Genomic DNA, 6,627 nt, shown 5'->3' on the forward strand with positions numbered 1-6,627 from the left:
ATGTCTCCTCCAGTTGTTCAGAGCTCTGGAAACCAATCTCTTTGTACTCCCCTCCTGATACCTCCAGTGAGAGCTATGTCAGGGTCAGCAATGTGCCCAGTTTAAAAAAAAAAAAAATTCCCAGGATCCTCTCCAGATAGGAGGCCAGTGAAAGCTTTAGGCAGAAAGGGTTAGTTGGGGGTTCTAGGAAGGCTCTTTAAAGGAGCTTGACATCTAGGGTTGTTAGCTTTTTCCCCTCATTGTCCCTTCTTCCTCCTGTATGGGACGAAGAGGTGATGGCTGGAGATCCAGCAACCTTCATAAAACCATAAGGTAATTTCAAGGAAAAGCCAATGCTGAGGATGGCCGAGAAGAAAGATGAATGAACTGTCTTGGCCTTCATCCTGGACAGACAACCTGCTTTATCTTTTCCTAAGAGAAAGTAAACCTAACACTTGCTAGACACACTGCTATTTGATAGTTTCCCTTTATATCTAGCTGAACTAATAGAAACTCTCCCTCTCACACTCTATGAAGGATTTGTCCAATGAGAACATTTCAGCCATTATTAAAAATTCCAAAATTTAAATATGATACTTTTTTGAAAGGACAGGGTGGCTAGAAGGGCTAAAAGCACCTGCAGTAGAAGCCTTCCCTTGCAGAATAACCAATCCCGAAAGCAAAAGATAAGCAAGAAAACTGCAGTGGATGAGACTGGCCATCGCCATTAGCCTTTTTGATTACACAAGAGGCAATAAAACCAGTTGTTTGGGTTTTTTTTAAATCAGAGGAATCCTCTGAGACCAGTCAAGCCTCCCACCCACCCCTCCTTCCTGTGGCCCCGACTTCCTTCTGATCTGCTGTTGGCTCCTCCTTGCCTGAGCTCTGTGGTCTCACCAGAACTGTCCTCTTGAGTCTGGTGGGAGCCCCGCAGCGCTGAGCCAAGCACAGCACTGCCCCACCCCAAGGCGCTGGCAGAGGGTCCTCTGGATTATGGCAGAAGCGGCTGCAGGGGGACAAGTGTCCCCAGAGCGGCACCACCTAAGACTGACTGACACCTGGAGCCAGAGCCCGGGATGCAGAGCCTAAGCTCAGACAGGAGGTGCACAAAGGCCCTGGCGCCCCGCTTTGACGGGGCAGCTCCCAGCAGGTCACACAGCACAAGGACACACTGGGCACTTCTGCTCCCCTGCAGAACGAGTGCAAAGATGTGACTTCTGAGACCCTGTCTGATCTTGAATGTCTCCAGAATCGACAAGGCAAGGCCATATTATGTTCCCCTGTGTTTTAGTTTTAAGTGTATCTTACTTAATATTTTCAATATGAGTCAGCTCCATATACTATGATGATTTTCAAACAACCAGAAGTTGACTGTAGCCGACTTTAAGACAGGAAGCATGGGTACAGAATCCAGCTGCTTCCACCCTGGGGGCAGGTCTGGGTTCAGTGGTGCTGAGTGGCCTTGTGGCCTGAGTCTGGTTGGATGATGCTCAGAATCCTCCTGGTCCCCTGCTTTTCCCGACTCTCCTCTCCTGGTGGGGGCGAGCGGCTCTCCCATCACCGGTGCACTCCTTGAAGGAAACTGCTGTGCCTGATACACTTGCCTGGGAATCCTGGATCTCCAGTGAGTAGAGGAAACCGACCCTCCTTCCTGTCTTCTAGGGTGGGTACGTGTGGGGTTTGGGAGAAGGGGGCCAAAGGTAATATACAGACAGTTACTATTATTACCACGTGGTTGGGCAGAATGAAATGAGAGCTGCTCTCTCTGTGATAATGTTAAGGACAAGGATGATGGTGATGGTGATGGCCATGACATCTAGAACCCCAGTGTTCCTGGAGAGAACCAAGAAGACTTTCCCACTCACCTAATGGATAAATGTCCTGCAAATACAGAACATGTCATATTATGGAAGACACAGGCAGGATCTCACTTCAGGGGCATCAGAGCCAGTTCTTTATGGATTCACAGGGTTCAGGGCCCAGGGAGAGATGGAAAGGTGTATGAATACATTTCTGAGTCAGTGAATGTGTACGTGATGGCTACTGAGTCTCCTTGTAACTTGTGTGCTAATTATCACTGATCTTTACAAGTCCCCATGAGACTGGTGCTATGATATTTGCATTTCATGGTGATGAAGGCAGGACACGAGTAAGTTAAAAAACCAGCTCAGATTGCCAAACATTGAGGGCTTGGGAGGCCACCTCTCAGGTGCCAGGGACACCTCACGGCAAAGGATAATGAGAACCCTGGTTGGGGTGTTGACTAGGAGCAGAGAGAGGGGGACCTAGCCAGCAAGCCATAGGCCAGCCCTCAGACTGAGGGCGCCATGACCGCAGGGCACAGGGCGACTTGCCAAATGTCATCAAACTCTCAGTGTTTTCTTTTTGCCAGAGATGTGCTTTTAAAACATCTGAAGTTTCTATTATAGAATGTTTCTCTCTCTTCACTCCCTACCCACATTCACTCTTAGACTCGGAACTTTGGGTAGCTAGAAAAAGATGTTGTCGTTACTGTTCAGTCACTCAGTTGTGTCTGACTCTCTGTGACTCCCCTGCCTGGAGCCCACCAGGATCCTCTGTCCGTGGGATCTCCCAGGCAAGAATACTAGAGTGGGTTGCCATTCCCTTCTCCAGGGTATTTTCCTGACCCAGGATTGAACCCGGGTCTCCTGTATTGACAGGTGGGTTCTTTACCACTGAGCCACCAGGGAAGCCCTAGAAAAAGGTGATAAAGCAGCAAATCACATTCAGAAATGCTCTATTTTCAGACCTATCCATGGCTTTATTTCAGACCTTCTTAAGTGACTCTTTCTTCTGATTACAGAAGTGATAACAGCAGTTCACCACAGGCTTCTGTCTCATGGGGGAGAGACCCATGGACCTCCAGCATCCATACAACTGCCTGACTTCCACATGACAGAACATAATCAATGTCTAGGATAAAATCAGCCACCCCAAAGCCAGGAGGATTTAAAGACACAGGACCCAGGGATAAACACATGGCCGATGCCTGGTGCAGTCTCTGAAATGTGGACAAGAGAGAGGACTGGTGGACACGGAACACAGAGGCACCGCCTAAGGCATTTGCGACTTTTATGGGCTCTTCTCTCCACAAAGATGGCATTTCTCTGAGCACTTACAAAGATTACCAAGAAAGAGATGCTGGGCAAATCTCCCACCTTAGAAACCCCTGCCGCCTGCCTGGCTGAGCCCCTGAGTTGACACTTGTATGGCTGTGACTCAGCCTTGGAACAAGGCTCATTCCACTGGAATCACAGGATCTTGCTTGAAAAAGTCAAGGCACTAAACTCAGGAACTGTAAGCCCAGATCCCTTCAGAGTCCAGGTAAGAGGAGAAGGCAGTAGAGCTAACGTTGAGGGGGTCCCTGCCAAGTCCAAGGGTTTCTCAGGTGGTTCAGTGATAAAGAATCTGCCTGCCAATGGGGGAGAGGCAGGAGACTCGAGTTTGATCCATGGGTTGGGAAGATCCCCTGGAGGAGGAAATGGCAACCCACCCCAGTATTCTTGCCTGGAGAATCCCATGCACAGAGAAGCCTGGCGGGCTACAGTCCATGGGGTCACAAAGAGTCGGACACGACTTAACGACTCAGCACACAGGCACTGCTGAGTCCAGACCCTCTTGTGCGCACTTGGTTCTCTGAGTCCTCCCGACCATCCGCTGAAACCAGTGGAGTCACACATGGTCTGGAAGCCCAAGAGCCTTGCTATGTTGAGGTTATATAGGGCCTGTGATCCAAAGAATATGGGCCTGCCACCTATAGTCATTGGAACACCAGAAACCAGCCCTGGGCGGCCAACAGACCTTAGTGCAGGATGGGGTCAAAAGGGCCTGCACTGGGGCCTTGAGCAGCTAGCCTGCAACCCAGTGATTATTGTTTAAAATTTTAATATTTTTCTCATGTTGTAGATAAGAAGAGGAAAGTTGGAGGAAGATTTTCTTCCTTGGACTCTCGCTCTTGGCTTTTAAGCGGATACACGTAGTCTTCCCATGCTACCTGTCGCCTGCACGATGTGGGTTTTGAAGCTCACGCGGTGACCGCCTCTCCCCCGGGTCCCTCAGCCAGCGCGACGTCACAGGACACGAGATGCAGCTTCAGCCCTGGGCCACCACTACCCTTCATAAACTCTGGATTTTTAATTGCACCACCTGTACACTCAACCAGTCCCATGATGGCAGACCCTCAAAACCCTCAGCATCAGCCAGAAGAGCTGACCCTGCACAGAAACCCCTCAGCACAGGGGTCGCCCAGCCGCTCGGAGCAGAGCTGGGACTGCAGCCGGACGGGCCACCCAAACAGCGGAGACCAAACAGCCACACCCTCCGGGAGGGGCCCGCCAGCCCCTGGGCTGTGCTGGGGGCAAACAGAAGGTTCTCTCAGCCACTCCAATTTGAGAAATCAGGTGCTGACTCATTATTAACCCAGGAAGCCCACGCACTCAAATGACTGTACTGAAAAAGCTCTGTCATACCCTGCTTACTGATGTGCAGATTTTTAAGCAAATTTGAAAAATGTTTATCATAAGGTATTTATGACATTTTAACCGTTTCACTTACAGTAAGCAGACATTTGAAAAAAAAAAAAAGTTTCCTGTATTTTACTTGACAGTAAAGCGAAGCTTTATCAGAATAGTAACAGCTTGAGAAACACATATCAAGGTCAAGTCAAGCCTCAACGACTCAGCTCCCCCATCCTCACACCCCCACCCCCGCTGCCCCCAGCCCCCTGAATATTTTCTTTCTGATTTTACTACCGTTTGTGACTTTCAGTGCCAAGGAAAGGCAAAAGACATCCAATAAGCTCCTGGAATCATTCACATGCTTTTAGAGAGAAAAGTCGAAATTCTGTCTCTTTATTGTAATTCTTGCACCAAAAGTGGGCAGCTCAGACCACGAGGCCAGAAATTGCTCAGAAGCTGTCTTGCCTCCACCCCTGAGAAGCGGAAGCCAGCCCAACCTCAGCACCCCAGGGTTAACACGGTCACCCACCTCCATCTCTGAATTTCCCTTTGGCTCTAGAGAGGAGTCTCAAAACAGCTTCTTTTAAACCGGCCAAGTATCACTGGCTTCTCCGTAATACACATGCTCACAATTAACAGGCTAAGAAATTTCTCCAAACCATCAGGCTCACAGACAGTAGCTGCGGGGGTGAGGGTGCTGGGAAGCCAACTTCTAAAGTCAGAGATCTTCAAAGTCTGAACAAAAAACAGCATCCACTCCAAGACCCCTCAGCCAAGCTCCTGGAGCTGAGATTCTTGAGACAAACTGCAGAAATGAGCAAGAAAGTGACAGAAACATACTCACCAGGGAGAAGCTGAGAGCTCTACCTCCTCAGGACCAGGCTGTGAAGGTCTGAAAGCCCGAAGCTGGCTCAGGCACAACCCGCCTGGAATGTCAGTTTGAAACTTAAAAAGCACCGACCATTCATTCAGTCAGTTATTTCCCTCCATTCCCAGTGATGTCCACACGATTGAGACTCAAAAAAATAAAAAAAATTTAAAAAGTGAGAGAGAGAGAAAAAAAAAAGGCGCACACCTCAGTCTTCATTCTCATTGGAACGAGATGACTCATGCTGACTCACAGCCACCACTTCCTCTCCCGACATTCTCTTCATACTTGTGAGCAGCCCAGTCCTGTTCCCAGGGTCTCTGCAGCCCTTCCTGGAAGACCAGCCTTCCTGACCCCCGGCAAGCAGACTCAGCCACTGCCCTGACATGCTGCCCTGGGAGCCTACTCTAGGGAAAAATGCCTTATTTAGAAGGCCTAGGAACAGCCAAAAAAAAAAAAAGAAGAAAGAAAAGAAAAATGCAGGAGTCTTCCATGCATTTGAACCTTCAATAGACACTGACATTTTGTAACGGATTGCAAAGCTCCTGCACCAAACGCTTGCTTTTTCAGGGCATTTCAGGGACATAGAGAAAAATGAGAATTGTCTTATTCTTTAAGGACATTACTTTGCCCTCATCATGCTTATTTCAGTGTGTGTTTATTCCTGCACATCTTCCTCTGTCAAACTAATCACAGGATCTACAACCACAATTTCTTCAAAGTTATTTATTAAGAAGGGGTGTGCCCTGTTTTTAGGATCAGGTGACTTATAAAATCTCTTCTAAATCCATCTCTCAGGCTTCAAGAATATGCCAGATTTGAATATTCAAGTCCCAAGGAATGAAATGAAAGCAGAAGCCTGGAAACTGTAAAAACCGTTGACGGATGTCTGCATGCAAAGACTGAGGCGAGCCTACCTCCCAGTTTTCTTTGGAATGATCCCCAGGGGTGGGGCAGCCTTCCACAGCTTCCCACATTTTTAAATTATGAGAAGCAACGGAAGAGCAAAATCCATGTGATGTTAAGCAGACTGAGCCACCAAGAAGTGTGGCTGTGGTTGCATCAGGCCCATCCTGGTTTCTGGAGCGTGACCCACACAAGGCCACGGGTGAACACTGGGGCCCTTCACCCTTTCTGACTTAGTACCTGCTGCTGTGCACCCCACAATGTGATACCCCTGAGGCATAGAGAGCAGATGAGGAAATACTGTTTTGGAAGGGACAGAAGACTTGAGCAAGCTTCACCGTTGTGTGGTGGTCCTCACCCTGGAGGGGTCAGGAGACCCAGTCTCCATTTAGAGCC

General features: G+C 48.8%; 1 long non-coding RNA gene across 1 annotated transcript in view; it reads right to left on the reverse strand.

Annotated features, from left to right (window-relative positions):
* The window catches only part of LOC122704056, a 61,260-nt gene extending 55,734 nt beyond the window's left edge, over window positions 1–5,526 (reverse strand). The window contains exon 1 of the long non-coding RNA XR_006343695.1: window positions 5,302–5,526. This is a non-coding gene — a long non-coding RNA (uncharacterized LOC122704056). The remainder of the gene's footprint in view (window positions 1–5,301) is intronic.
* Between the last annotated feature and the right edge of the window lie 1,101 nt (window positions 5,527–6,627).

This window comes from Cervus elaphus, chromosome 11, assembly GCF_910594005.1.
Source record: "Cervus elaphus chromosome 11, mCerEla1.1, whole genome shotgun sequence".
Classification (NCBI taxonomy): Eukaryota; Metazoa; Chordata; class Mammalia; order Artiodactyla; family Cervidae; genus Cervus; species Cervus elaphus.